Genomic DNA, 14,811 nt, shown 5'->3' on the forward strand with positions numbered 1-14,811 from the left:
CTGTCTGCCTGGGATGACATGGTTGACAGGCCTCTATGCTTTGCCCGAGATGGCCTCCGCCTGTCACCCCTAGGATTCCAGATCCTGGCCAAGGCTCTTGCCTTACTCATTGTGCCTTTTTTAGGCAATGTCCCAAAGACAACTCTTAGAATATAAAATATCTGTCAAAAACCAAATTGAAGGGTCATGCTGCTTAACGCTAGGAGCCTTAACGTGAAAATGCACTCACTGGAGGCTCTTCTCTCACTGGAAGATGCCATTGTCTGTGCGGTCACGGAAACTTGGTTCAGGGCTGCGGAGAGCACCCCTGCCTTACCAGGCTATACCTTATTCCACGCGTTCTGACCCGAAAATGAGGTAGAGAAGACTGGAGATGGTGGAGTCTCTATCTTTATTAAGGGAAGGCACACCTCCAGACTGGTTTGCCAGCACGATACACTGGAATTACACCAGGTGCAATTAACAGTTTGCAAGACACCCATCCTAGTTATAGCCAGCTATAGACCTCCCTCCATGACTCAGGACACCCACTCCTCCTACCTTGACCTACTTGACTCTTATCAAGGTACCCCCTAACATCCGGATCCTTGGTGACTTCAACTACCCCACGATAGATTGGGTGAATTATTCCGCACTAATGCACCCGTCCAATGATTCCTTTACTTCATCATTTCTAATGCACTAGACCAACTCTTCTCATCTCACACAAGGGGAGATAACATTCTAGACTTGGGTGACCGCTGCACCACTCCGATAGTACGTTCTTCTCTGGTAAGATCTGATCATAGGTCTGTCTCATTCAAAGTTTCTACCCCCCCTCCACCGCCCGTAAGCAGGCTACAAAACTTCTCAGTAGCTGACTACAACTTCCTAAGAATGGGTATCAGTATTTTTCACACCACTGCCCCCCCCTCAGACGATGCAAACAACTATGCTGAATAATACGCCAGTGCAGTATACAAGCACTTGTCCAACTGCATGGTCTCAGCCATACCCAACAGAACTAAAACCTGCTTCTCGAGGAAACGCATACCTGTCTGATGGACATCCTCTGTTGACAAGATTTACAACAAAAGGGAGAAACTGTTGTCCATGGGTAAAAAGGAGCAAATTCCAAATTGGAAAACCTCCATCCTCAGCCTCAACAAGCAAATTAGATCATTAGTGAAAACCTCCATTGCCAATTACGAATTGAAACTAGCCTCAGAAGTAAAGGGAAACCACAAAGCCACCTTCAATTACATCAGGAACCTCTATGGTAAAGCCCAAGTTTGTTTCGAATTAGTACTTAACGGTACCACCTACACTAGTCCTGTTGACTTAGCCAACCTGCTAGTAGATAGGTTCAGCGCAAACGTCACCCCCCGTCCCCCTCCAAAGACCCATTTGACATCCCAATACTTGTCCCGCATCTCACATCAATGTAGTTCAGGTATTAAAGGCCCTATCCAAGGCAAAGAACACAGCTTCCATGGGACCTGATAGTATCCCAGGCTGTATTTTGCACCATCTCCAGCATGAACTAGCTTCACCATTAAGCACCCTGTTCAACCACAGCCTAAGTACAGTCTTCAATGAGGATGAATAGCCAATATCTTCCACTTAAGGTGTCTGCTTACAACAATAATGTCCAATCAAAATAAAATTAAGCAGAAGCCACCAGGCTGATATAATTGCAACAATAAAATCAAGATGATAATTAATACAATGAGCACTTTCAGGTAGTACCCTTCATCAGAAATGCATCTTAAAATGGACATCAGATTAAACACAAACTGTAGTTTAAAACAACCAATAAGCATCAATAATTTGCCCTCCATTTGTTAAGAGCTGGCTTTAACACCATTTAAGCCTAGATATCCATCAGTTCCTATTTCCAAAATCCATTGTAACTCATTAAATTCTGTTTGCATTACTATATCTGACATTTTTGCATGTTTTCTGCATAAACATAAAAGAAAAAGTATGACCTGAATTCTGTTCAGTATGTGAATAAACTGCATTATGAACATCTTTTAAGCGAATACATGATAGATGTTTAAGTATTCTATCCTTTAATCTGCAATTAGTTTTACCTACATAAAATCCATTGCAATCATTACATATCGCTAGGTGTATCAAATGACTGGTAAAACAATCAGCATATATTGCAAAATCATATCTTTTCTTTGTGATCAGTTGTACAAAGTGACCTGCTTTTTTAATAAAGGAACAAGCTTTGCAACATCGACATGGGAATATACCAAGCTGAATTACTTCTTTCCTACCCTTACGTCTTATATAATGTTCTTGACACAATAAATCCTTCAGATTATTGTTTCTCTTAAAGGTGAAATTGGGTTTTTCGCCTACTATATTAGCTAGTTTTTCATCCGATAATAGTATTTTCCAATTGTTAATTATCTCACAAATGCCTCCAGTGTTATTACTGTACTTCAGACACATACTCATAGTTTCTTGTAATAGTAGCTCTGTGTTCCCCTTATCTGAATACAGTGATTTGGCTCTAGCTGTCCTATTGTATCATGTACATGTCATGCCCTTTTCAATCATGTCTCTTTTTATAACCCCTTTTTAACAAATGACTCTAAATGATCTACCTCTGTGTCAAAGTTGGCGTCTTCTGTACATAATCGTGAGATTTATAAGTTTGTCCTTTTACTATATTATTGAAAGTGCTTCTAGGATGCATGCTATCATATGCAAGTATAGTGTTTTTCTAGCAACGTTTCCTATAAAGAGTAGTTTGCATCTCTCCTTTATTATTTTGCAAACACGCACATCCAAAAAATCAATAGTGTCTGGTGAGCTATTTACAGTAAATCTCAAAAAATTAGTCGTACTCTCCAAATAAACTAAAAAGGTATCTAACTCTATTTTGGTACCTGCCCATAGCAAAAAAATATCATCCACAAATCTGATATATGTAATTAGTTGTGATTTCCAAGGATGATCAATTTCAAATATATTAGCATCTTCCCAAAATGCTAATACCAGATTTGCGTATGAATTTGCACAGGGTGTGCCAATGGCAACACCCTGCGTTTGTCGATAAAATGTATCTTGGTAAAGGAAATCATTATTCTGTAATATAATACTAAGAAACTTACAAATCAATGAATTAACATGACCTTCATAAACATTATTATTGTTCAAAATATAGTGCATTGCTTGTAAGCCATAATCTGATGTTGCAAATCTTTATTCATTCCTTACTGATAGGACTTTGGTTCAATCCTCGGAACCGACATGGCCGTTTCCAAGCTCGTGCCAGTCAAAAAACACTCAGCTAACTACTATCCATAGTACCCCTCTCATAGTCTCTTCAGATCTTGTTTGCCGCATTCCTTGTCAGGCGTGCCATGCCTTCTCTCTCAAAGCTAAGTGTAGAGTTTTGTGTAAATTTCTATAAATACTGTACCTTTTATTCAGTTTTTCACTCATTTCCTTTTCTCATCTGTAGACTCCTCTACTTGTTCTATTCCCTACCCTCTACCTTTGGTAGTTACTTTTATACCATCATTGATATGTCCCTCTTTCCTACCACTTGTGATACTTCTAAGTACCATTGTTGGTACTGTTCTCCCTTTCTATGTAAATAGTCTGTTTGTAATATGTAATGCTGGTATTATGTAATGCTGAATCTGCTTACCCTTGGAGATTTTCTCCCCGGGCCTCCGCTGAAAATGGACATGCATCCAGTCGGACTATCCCGGTCAACAAATGTAAAATAAATAAATAAAAACAAAAAAAAAAAAACCTGTTCTCTTTAACTCTGCTGTTGTTACCTTGTCGCCAGGTCAGTGTTGTGTCTGTCATTATGTCTGATAAAGCTAAATTGGGGTTTAAGCAGTGCGATAAGTACGGGCATAAGATGTCCAACTCAGGTGCTCACGCTTGGTGCGTTTATTGTTTAGGTGTTGACCACATAAATGCCTTGTGTGATATCTCCTCCAACTTCAGTAATCGCAATTTAGCAGAGCGCAAAAACAAATTGATATTGAAGGGTTTAATGAAAACTCCTTTTTCGGAGGCTCTCTCTGGGATGGAGGTAACACCACCTCCTAAGACTAAAAAACACAAAGAGAAACAGAATCATTTGGTTCCTACATCTCCGGCTATTTCGGAATCAAATCGACACCACGCTTCTCTGGCGCCTTCGGCGCAGACAACCTCTGCACCAGGCTCTATGTCTTCTTCCTAGGTGCCGCCTCTAATTTTGACCTCTATTATGGTACCAGCTTCGGCACCATCGTCCTCCGTGCCATCCTTGGTCTTGACACAGGCTTTGACTGCCATACCCACTTCGACACCATCCCCGGCCACAGTGCCGATAGCTTATACGGCTCCACAGACAATGACCCCATCAGTTCCAAAGGTTGAACACCTGCCCAGAACAAGATATTCTCCAACTTATGAGCCTTTTTTGGGGCACCAACGTAGCCCCTTTCTTGAAATACCTGACTCTCTTTCAGCAGCCTCCTAGAGATCCACCAGTAGCCTTTCAGAACAAGATGTAGTGCAGGTTGTGGACCAGCTTCTGGCAGCTAGAGTATTGCCCATTGCCCACCCCTGCTAGGTCTTTCGTCCCCTTTGGAACAGAACCTTTCACGGCATACTCACCAGTATATCCTCCTTTGGCCTCTTCTCAGGCCCCAGAGACTGGTACCGATGACCACCCCAGTGCATACTGTCTTGGCTCCGACTGCAGAGGTTCCCCTGTCAGCACCGTTTACTCTTGGTGCAATGGCTCTATGGGAACCGGTGCACTCTCAGAGCAGTGACTGGGCTGTCAGCACAGTGGTTCCTAATTCGGCGTCTATATTTTCGCTGGCACAGTCTATGGCCATGGCTCCACCGACAGCTACGAGTCCTCTCAGAGCTCCTCACCTGGAGATGGCTCCTCAGGGTGGGGTGTGACCCCAGTTCCGGGCTCCAATCCCTCCTCGAGTAGGCCTGCTTTTCCAGGTGATGGAGAGGGTCCTTACATCAACAGGCTTGCAGTCAGCACCTATGGCATTGACACAAGAACCCCCTTCTAGCATGCAGCTGTCCCAATGCCTTACTCTAGGATCCCGAGCACGGAAGCCGCAAGACCTTCCCTTGAAGGGAACCCTTTCTCCAGAGTCTTCCTGAGAAGATCCCACTGGAGAGCCACCCCGGAAGAAACAGTGCAAGAGGAAGCACCTTGATTCCCCTGAGGAATCTATCACAGAGGACACTGATTGCAATGAGGGAGAAGGGTCCCCACGGTCTCTCCTGGAAGACGTCTCATTTGGAGACATTCTCGAGATCCTCAAGCAGAGGGGAGACTGGAAGTCCTCTAACCCTTTGGAGGAATCTGTGTTCTTGCAGGCCTTCCGTGCTTGGCCATCTACTTCCCGCGTGACCCCACCTGCCGATGAGCTTGTAAAACTGATCATGCAGCATGCCTGGAAGGCCCCGGACAATGTAGAACCTGTCCCCCGGAGGCCAGACAAAATTTTATCCACCCCCGAAGACCAGCCCAATTGGTCTAAGCAGTTTGTAGTTGATTCCATGGTCGTGGAGGCAGCCACCAAGAGGGATTTGGCAAAAGATAGTTCCACTCTTCATCCCCCGAACAAGGAGTCTCAGGCTATGGACAGACTGGGGAAGGAGGCGGCCTATGCCTCAGCGACCTTTGCCATTCGATCGCTGAACTATCTGGCACACTTCACTTGCCTCCAAAGAGACAATTTCTAAAATGTCTACCTCTTTGGTGGGGATACTGCCTGATGAGGTGCGTGACACTGTTGCCGCACAGCTGGCCACCCTGGAATCTATCTCAAGCTTGATATCTCACCACCAAGGGGGCAGTTCGAGCAGCCGCATCAGGCATCATCATGAGACTGCATGCTTGGATGCATTTGTGTGATTTCGCAGACCCATTTAAGTCTTCTTCGTCAACATGCCTGTTGATGAAGCTTCCCTCTTTGGTCCCAAAGTAAAGAGAGACACTGTCACAAAATGAGAAAGATAGAAAGATTTGTCTACTGTGGCCATATGTTTTTCCACCCCCCCCCCTCCCGCCTATTCCAGGAACCAGAGGGGAGGAAAATTGTGGTTCAAAAAGTCCCAAGGATCTTTTTGTGACACTCGTGGTGAGCAATCCCCCTTGGGCAGAGGGAGCAACTCATCCGGAAGACACCCCTTTCGGGGCAGAGGTGGTCAATATAACCAAGGCGCTAGGGATTCCTTCTCCAGCCGATCCTACCAGCGCTCCTGAGCAGTGGCCCGATTTCTGTCCTCTGGAAGCAGTCAGGGGGTCAATTTTCTCTGCACCTGCAAGCCTGGCAACTTGTCACTACCGATGCATGGGTGCGGAGAGTAATATCCAGAGGCTACCATATCCCATTCAATCTTACTCCCAGACCCATCAAACGAATCCCCGATATTCCACCCAGTCAGAGTGAGGTGGCCTTAGAAATCAAAAAGATGCTAAGAAAGAGAGTCATCCAGCCAGTCCCACCAGACCAGAGAGGATCTGGTTTTTACTCGAGGTTCTTTTTAGTGCCAAAAAAGACAGGGGACTGGAGACAAATCCTGGATCTCAACTTACTGAACAAATTCATAAAACAAAAATTCTGGATGGTCATGGTACAGTCTATCCTCCCCTTTCTAGGGAAGGACAACTGGATGTGCATTATAGATCTCCAAGATGCGTATTATCACATAAAAATGGACCAGCTCTGTAGGAGATTTCTCTGCTTCTGGCTGGGAGCCAATCACTACCAGTTCAGGGTACTGCCATTCAGTCTCTCGACATCCCCCCCCCCCCCCGAGTGTTCACCAAATGTATGACAGTTGTAGTAGCTCATCTTCGACTGCAAGGATTGCAGGTGTTTCCGTATCTAGACAATTGGCTGCTTACTGCCACGACCAGGAATCTTCTCATTCACAGCCTCTCTTACACTCAAGGCCTTGCTCTTCGCTTAGGGATTACGATCAACAAGGAAAAATCTCAAAAGTCCCCAACAAAACACTGGAATTTATTGGAGCGATCTTCGACACAACATCCTGTCTGGCTTCCCTTCCTCCTCACAGGCACTCAAAATTAAGAAGCCAGTTTCAAGTCCTCCTGCAGCAGACCTTTGTACCAGCATTCCAACACCTCAAGGCACGCACGTAGGACTGTTGGTGCACGGTCCAAACTAAGAATAGACCATCCAAAAAGAGACCAGCACTCAGTGGCAGCAGGATAAAATTACATTTATTTGAGGTTGCCAAAATCAACCTACTGTTATTGCACAAACCAGTTTCGGCTGTTAAAGCCTTTTTCAATGCGACTTAACCAAAAGCTAGAATTTCAAAAAACCATAATGCATCCTGGTTCATGTTTTATACCCACACCTTAAAGTGGTATTGTCCATTCTGATTTCTCTATACAAAGTACTTATGCATTTTATTATGCCATTGGAATGTAAATGAAAATCATTTCTTAAACATAATTAGACATATTGATTTATCATGTTAACATGCTTATTATTGCTTACTACTTACAAATATGTTATAATTATATTCTAAAGCATGTATTATTGGCATATATTCATTATACGTGTTTTATAAGGCCCACAATAATTACACAAGTATTATGAAAATATTATAACCACTCGAAATATAATTCTTAATGAGACTGATTTCAACTATAACCCCAAATAATTAATATTTATAAGGGGCAAAAAGCCAATAATATGCATGTAATTATTATATATTTTCAAAAAAACATATTATTGTTTGTCTTGATTATTAGTATCCCACATAGAGCAGGCATTCTGGCTGTTACATATTGGTTAAAAGAATCAAAATTATATTCCACAGGATTTAACAACTTTCTGATCAAACTAACTGAGTTTGTATTACAAAAAAACATCTTCTATTTTGAAGGTAACCCCTTTTGGCAAATTAAGGGGACAGCTATGGGGGCTTCTTTTGCCCCAATTTATGCCGATCTTTTCATGGGATACTATGAATTCAACTTCATATATGATTCTCAGCGGAACATTTACATGGAATATATGGACATATGGCGAAGGTACTTGGACGATTGTTGGTTAGTGTGGCGTGGGAGCAAGGAGGTATTATCTAAATTTGTGGAATATCTTAACAACAATCCATTTGATATAGAATTCACAGTCAACATTGGATATAATGAAATTGTATTTTTGGATGTGTTGGTTAACAGATTACCGGACCATACCTTAGCGACAACAATACACAGGAAGTTTCCACAATATAATACGATTCTCCATGCAACAAGTTCTCATCCCCGCCACATTATCAATAATATTCCCAAATCACAATATATGCGCCTGAAAAGGATCTGTTCAACTCCAGCAGAATATTCCAGTCAAACAGCAGAATTAACAACTAGATTTGTGGATAGAGGATATAATCCTAACCAGTTAAACAAAACAGCTGCACAAATAGGAATAAAAAGTAGACAAGATCTTCTCCAGTATAATAGATCTACAGAAGGTTCCAAGCAGGGTAGGCAACCCATCAGATTAGTCACTACGTATGGCAATAATACAATTTGGTTCAGACAAATAGTTAACAAATATTGGAACATATTACAGTCAAATCCATTTCTTTTTGACATTCTTCCTGATACCTGCTCTTTTTCCTATCGTAGAGGACGCACAATCCAGTCTAATTTAACACATTATAAAAGATATACACCAGGGATCAAACATCAAACTACATTGTTTGGGGATGCTTTAGTTGGTTGTTACCCCTGTGGACACTGCAGTTTATGCCAATACATTTGGAAAACTAAGGAATTTGCTAGTAAAAACACACCCAAGATATTCAATATAGCAACTTTTGGCAACTGCAGTTCAGATTGGGTGATATATTTGGCCCAATGTTCTTGTTCAGCTTTTTATGTAGGGCAGACTTCCAGGCCCATTAGAATCAGAATTAGCGAACACCTTAGTTCAATTAGAAATAGGAAAATAACCAATGCTTTATACAAACACACTCAACAACACACAGGAGCTTCATTTAAGTTTATTATAATAGACAAAATACAATTACACAGAAATTTCAAGATGGGATGGCACACCAAACTCAACAACATGGAACATAAGTGGATTACCACCCTTGGGGCTTTTTACAAACCAGGATTAAATGAATACCAAGTACATGAGGGATAGTCTTTAGGTACCCCACAGGAATGATAAGACTATAATAATATCATCAGGCAGTCAAATATCAAAATATCTGATATACATAGACCATACAATAATAACAGGTCAATATACAAAATAAATAGTGGAACAAAGAAAAAACATATATATACGTATATATTTATATGTATATATTTTCATAGGCAATAGAAATTTCACATGATTTTGGTCCACAATTTACCTAGTAGTCAGATTATAACCCTCAACATTTAATAATCAAGACAAACAATAATATGTTTTTTGAAAATATATAATAATTACATGCATATTATTGGCTTTTTGCCCCTTATAAATATTAATTATTTGGGGTTATAGTTGAAAGTCTCATTAAGAATTATATTTTGAGTGGTTATAATATTTTCATAATACTTGTGTAATTATTGTGGGCCTTATAAAACATGTATAATGAATATATGCCAATAATACATGCTTTAGAATATAATTATAACATATTTGTAAGTAGTAAGCAATAATAAGCATGTTAACATGATAAATCAATATGTCTAATTATGTTTAAGAAATGATTTTCATTTACATTCCAATGGCATAATAAAATGCATAAGTACTTTGTATAGAGAAGTCAGAATGGACAATACCACTTTAAGGTGTGGGTATAAAACATGAACCAGGATGCATTATGTTTTTTTGAAATTCTAGCTTTTGGTTAAGTCACATTGAAAAAGGCTTTAACAGCTGAAACCGGTTTGTGCAATAACAGTAGGTTGATTTTGGCAACCTCAAATAAATGTAATTTTATCCTGCTGCCACTGAGTGCTGGTCTCTTTTTGGATTGTCTATTCTTTGTACCAGCATGCCTTGTACTACAACTTCTAGGTTCTGTGGCAGCAGCCATTACCTTAGTTCCACTGGCGAGGTTGCACATGAGACTAGTACAGTGGCTCCTTTCATCACAATGGTCAATCTTAACCCATCTTCTCGACCTATTGATACATCTTACACATCTTTGCAAGAAAGAAATCCTTTGGTGGATGAAGCCAGTATGAAATCTCTGGTGTTGTCCATTCTGCCTTCTCCAGCCCAGGGCCACGGTGACCACAGATGCTTCCCTGCTAGGATGGGGAGGGCATTTCCAGGGAAAGACTGTCCAAGGCACCTGGTCCCCCTTGAAGGCCAATTTGCACATAAATGTCCTGGAATTGAGGGTAGTTCTCTTAGCGTTGCAAGCATTCCATACATCCCTCCCTTCTGGGATCATTACCATTCAATCGGACATGTCAGTCTTCTGGTATATAAACAAACAAGGCGGAACCAGGTCTTGCCCCCTGTGTCGGGAAGCCATGAGAATTTGACACTGGGTGACAACTTCCAACTGCTTTCTTACAGCAACACACATTCCCGGGAGTTCCAATCTTATTGCGGACAATCTGAGCATGAACATCCTTATGCCTCACGAGTGGTCCCACAGTCCTATAATAGTGGATCAGATGTTCCACCATTGGGGCAGGCCTTGCTGTGACCTTTTTGCTTCCCCTCTAAACAACAAATGCAGAAGCTACTTTGCCCTGACCCCCCCTTCAGGGGGAGTCACAGAGGGGTGCTCTGATGCACGATTGGCCCCTGGGTCTGCTGTATGCCTTTCCCCCTATTTCCCCTCATCCCGAAATTCCACCAGAAAGCTCAAAGGTTGAGAAGCAAAGTGATCCTCATTGCCCTGTTATTGGCCCCATCAAGTCTGGTTCCCTTTCCTATGGCCTCATCTGATTCACAACCCTTGGATTCTGGATCCAATCCCAAGGTCTGCTATCTCACCCTCAGGGACCGATTCACCCCAGTCTCCACAGCCTCAAGCTCACAGCTTGGTTTCTCCACTTCCGATGATTGCCAGGCTACCTGATATTTCATCTCCTGTCCGTGAGATGCTTCTGGCTTCACACAAACGTTCCACCTGGTAAATTTATTCTAGTAAGTGGGCTAGGTTCTTTACATGGGCCAAAGATCATGACATAGACCCTACATTTTCACAATGGATTTGATAATTCTTTTATGTCACACCATCTGTGCAAAACCTTCTTGAAAGGAGTATTATATGTTAAACCTGCTGTCAAGCCCCCCCATAGAGCATTGGGACTTGACTTTGATGCTTAAGTCATTAACAAGCCTTCCTTTCGAACCTTCTAATTCATGTGATATAAAATTTTTGTCTTGAAAGACTCCTTCTAGTAGCCCTTACCTCAGCGAGAAGAGTATCTGAGTTACAGACCTTGAGTGTCAAGAGATCTTACTTGATTTTTCACAGGGAAAGTGTGTCCCTACGTACTTGACCCATCCTTTTTGCCCAAGGTCATTTCTGGGTATTCAATTAACCAGTCTGTTGACCTGCCGGTTTTCTTCCCTCAGCATTCAAATAGAGGGGAATGTCTTTTGCATACCCTTGATGTTCATAGTCAACTTTGTTTTTACTTGGACAGAACTAAATCTTTCAGAAAAAATGGATCAATTGTTTGTGGCCTTTGCAGGACCCAGACTGGGTAAACCTATCTCCAAAGTGAGTCTATCTTCCTGGATTAGCAATGTCATTACCTTTATCTATCATCAGAATAAACGGTCTTTACCAGGCTCATTCTACTAGATTGATAGCTACTTCTTTAGCCTTTCATTCCAGAGCCTCTATGGATGATATCTGTGCAGCAGCCACTTGGGCAAGGCCTTATACCTTTATCACTCATTACAAATTGGATTTGGCCTCCAGGGGATGAGCATCTTTTGGTTTTATGGTGCTCAGGAATGTCCTTCCTTAGGGCCACCCAGGACTCAAGTAGCTGGGGACTCCTATCAGTAAGGAATGATTAAGATTTACATCAGATAAAGAAGTTATGTCTTAACATAGTGTTCCATCTGTGTTGTAGATCTTTATTCATTCATTACTTCCCGCCCTCCTTCCCCCTGCCTTGACTCCTGGTGTATTTTAGGATTTCCTAGTTAAGGTATTTGCTCAGACAGAGCATCCTACGGTCTCTCTTATTATCTCTATAATATGAGGGCGGGCAAACTCGATCTGAAGAGACTATGAGAGGGGTGTTATGGGTAGGTTTTAGCTTAGAGTTTTTTGGCTGGGACGTGCTTGGAAATGGCTGTGTCGGTTCCGAGGATGGAACCAACGTCCTATCAGTAATGAATGAATAAAGATCTACAACGCAGATGGAACATTATGGTAAGACATAACTTTTTCCTTTGTAATAACTGTGAACAAATTATTTACATCATGTCACTAACACATATTTGGAGCAATTGTGTTCCCTAGTGAAGTCATATAAACTAGATAAAAAATGTTGTGTCTCTAAGATTCTTGGAAATAATTTTATAACATCTTTTAACGTATTTTCCACCCATATCAGTAAATGTTCAGTTAGCCATCCTCTACCCAATACAGTTGGCCTCACCCGGGGTGTAGTCAAGCTCTTATGTATTTTTGGGAGAGCTTTGAACATGGGGATTTTTGGGTGTTCTATCCCATATAAAATCAAAAATGTTATAACATATTGTGTCAAGTGTAATAAACTTTTCTTAACTTTATCAACTAGGATTGTAACAGCAAGGGGGAAATTGGTATGTAAGTTAGCATATCTGTTAATAATGCCTTAACTTTCATATCATAATCATTCAAATCCATTATTACTATTGCCCCCCCTTATCCGCTGGTTTTATAACTATATGTTCATTGTGCATCAATTCCTTCAGTGCCTTATCCTGCATTGATGTCAAATTAAAAAAAACGATTATTACCTCTACTTTCACAGTATGCCCTAATTTCCTTTTCACAAACTTTCAAGAACGTATTCACAGTAGGGCCCATCGGGGGTAATAAACATGCTCAGTTTGCTTATGATTTTACTACCAGTGACGTCATCAGCATGCTGAGCATATTATCATTAAACATTTGTTTTAATGCAGTGTTTCTGCCAAAAAGTATTAAGTCTAACAAGTCTTCTTTACAGTCCGATTCCCTACTAGGTATATATGACAATCCTATACTCAAAACATAAGTCTGTTCTGTAGATAAACCAAAATGAGATAAATTGTAAATGATAGTCAGCATCACCAGTCATGCCAACGTGCAGCGTCGTTTCATCTCCCTGATTGTTGAGCGACTTCTTCGCTCGTTCTTCTTCCTCACTGGTACGGGCAAAGCTGGAAAACAAGAAGGATTAACATATGTAAATGTGTGCATCATCTTGGGTCCCACTCCCAAACCTGTGTGTTTCAAACCAGAGACGGAACAGATGGGGGGGGGGGGCTGCACTTAACGGTTCGCCAGAGGCAGAGCTCATAGACGCAGCACGTGATGATCCTTCTGCACTACCATTGGTGTAACCCATGGCTACTGGAAGAATAGCTTCTACGTTGTTGCAACTGTTGTCATCAAGAATCCTATTTACTACACCTTCAATAGGTGGTAAATTAACGGTGAGTTTGTCTCCAGTTTTCACATGGCCATGTGAAAATATGTCCCTGAGAAAAATCTCGATAATCTCTAAACATTTTCTTCGTCTTAAGCCGTTACAGTTTGTTTATAATTAGCTATAACTATCATTACTTTATCGATTTTATGTATACAGTGTTGTTCATTAGTATAAATCAACAGCCTTGTTTGTATGTTGTTAATATCTTCTCGCAATTTATTCTCATATGGATTAAAAAAGTCATAGTATTTTTATATATGAGAGGCTAGTATCAATATTCAGGTGCTACCATCATACCAGTAATTCTGGATAGGCTTCTCCTTGTGTAGGCATACATAAGATTCTGAGACCTCTAGGTACAATTCTTTGTTGGATACAGGCCTCAAAATGGTACCTCTCCATTGCAGTTGTTTAAACTTGTGTAGAGTTTTGTCAAAAGATGTAATTAATTAATTAAACTCACTTGCATTGAAGCTCATTTTCTCCATGGTCAATTAATTTTGTGCCAAATCCCTCATATTTACCTCCAATAATGGGTTAGAAGCCATGTTCATACATCTATGTAGTCTCCCTATTACCTGGTTCTGGTGAAAAGTAATCCAATTCAATGTTCTCTCCTTGTTCTTCAGCCATGTATGGAAAACGTTAGCAAAAAACAAGTATACGAGGATGAATAGCCATTATCTTCCACGTAAGGTGTCTGCTTACAACAGTAACGTCCAAGCAAAATAAAATTAAAATTAAGCAGAAGCCGCCAGGCTAAAATAATTGCAACCTGTGTCTGTCGATAAAATGTAGGGAGCTATAGTAACGCAAACAGAATTTAATGAGTTACAGTGGATTTTGGAAATGGGAGCAGATGGGTATTCAGGCTTAAATGGTGTTATACCTATAAAGCCGGCTCTTAAAAAATGGAGGGTAAATTATTGATGCTGATTGGCTGTTTTAAACTACAGTTTGTATTTAATCTTATGTGTGTTTTAAGATGTTGTATTTCTGATGAAGGGTGTTACCTGAAAGCACTCATTGTATTAAATATTATCTTGATTTTAATAATTGCAATTATTTCAGACTGGTGGTTTCTGCTTAATTTTATTTTGCTAAGTACAGTCTTCATTCCAGCAGAGTGGAGAACTGCCATTGTCATCTCTTTGCGCAAAGGTGGTACTACTACTAACCCT

General features: G+C 41.0%; 1 protein-coding gene across 5 annotated transcripts in view; it reads left to right on the forward strand.

Annotated features, from left to right (window-relative positions):
- Nucleotides 1-14,811, forward strand: part of AFTPH (aftiphilin) — a 1,798,650-nt gene that overhangs the window by 1,213,481 nt on the left and 570,358 nt on the right. The window lies entirely within an intron of this gene.

Source organism: Protopterus annectens, chromosome 1.part2 (genome assembly GCF_019279795.1).
Source record: "Protopterus annectens isolate FY-2018-M chromosome 1.part2, PAN1.0, whole genome shotgun sequence".
Lineage (NCBI taxonomy): Eukaryota > Metazoa > Chordata > Ceratodontiformes > Protopteridae > Protopterus > Protopterus annectens.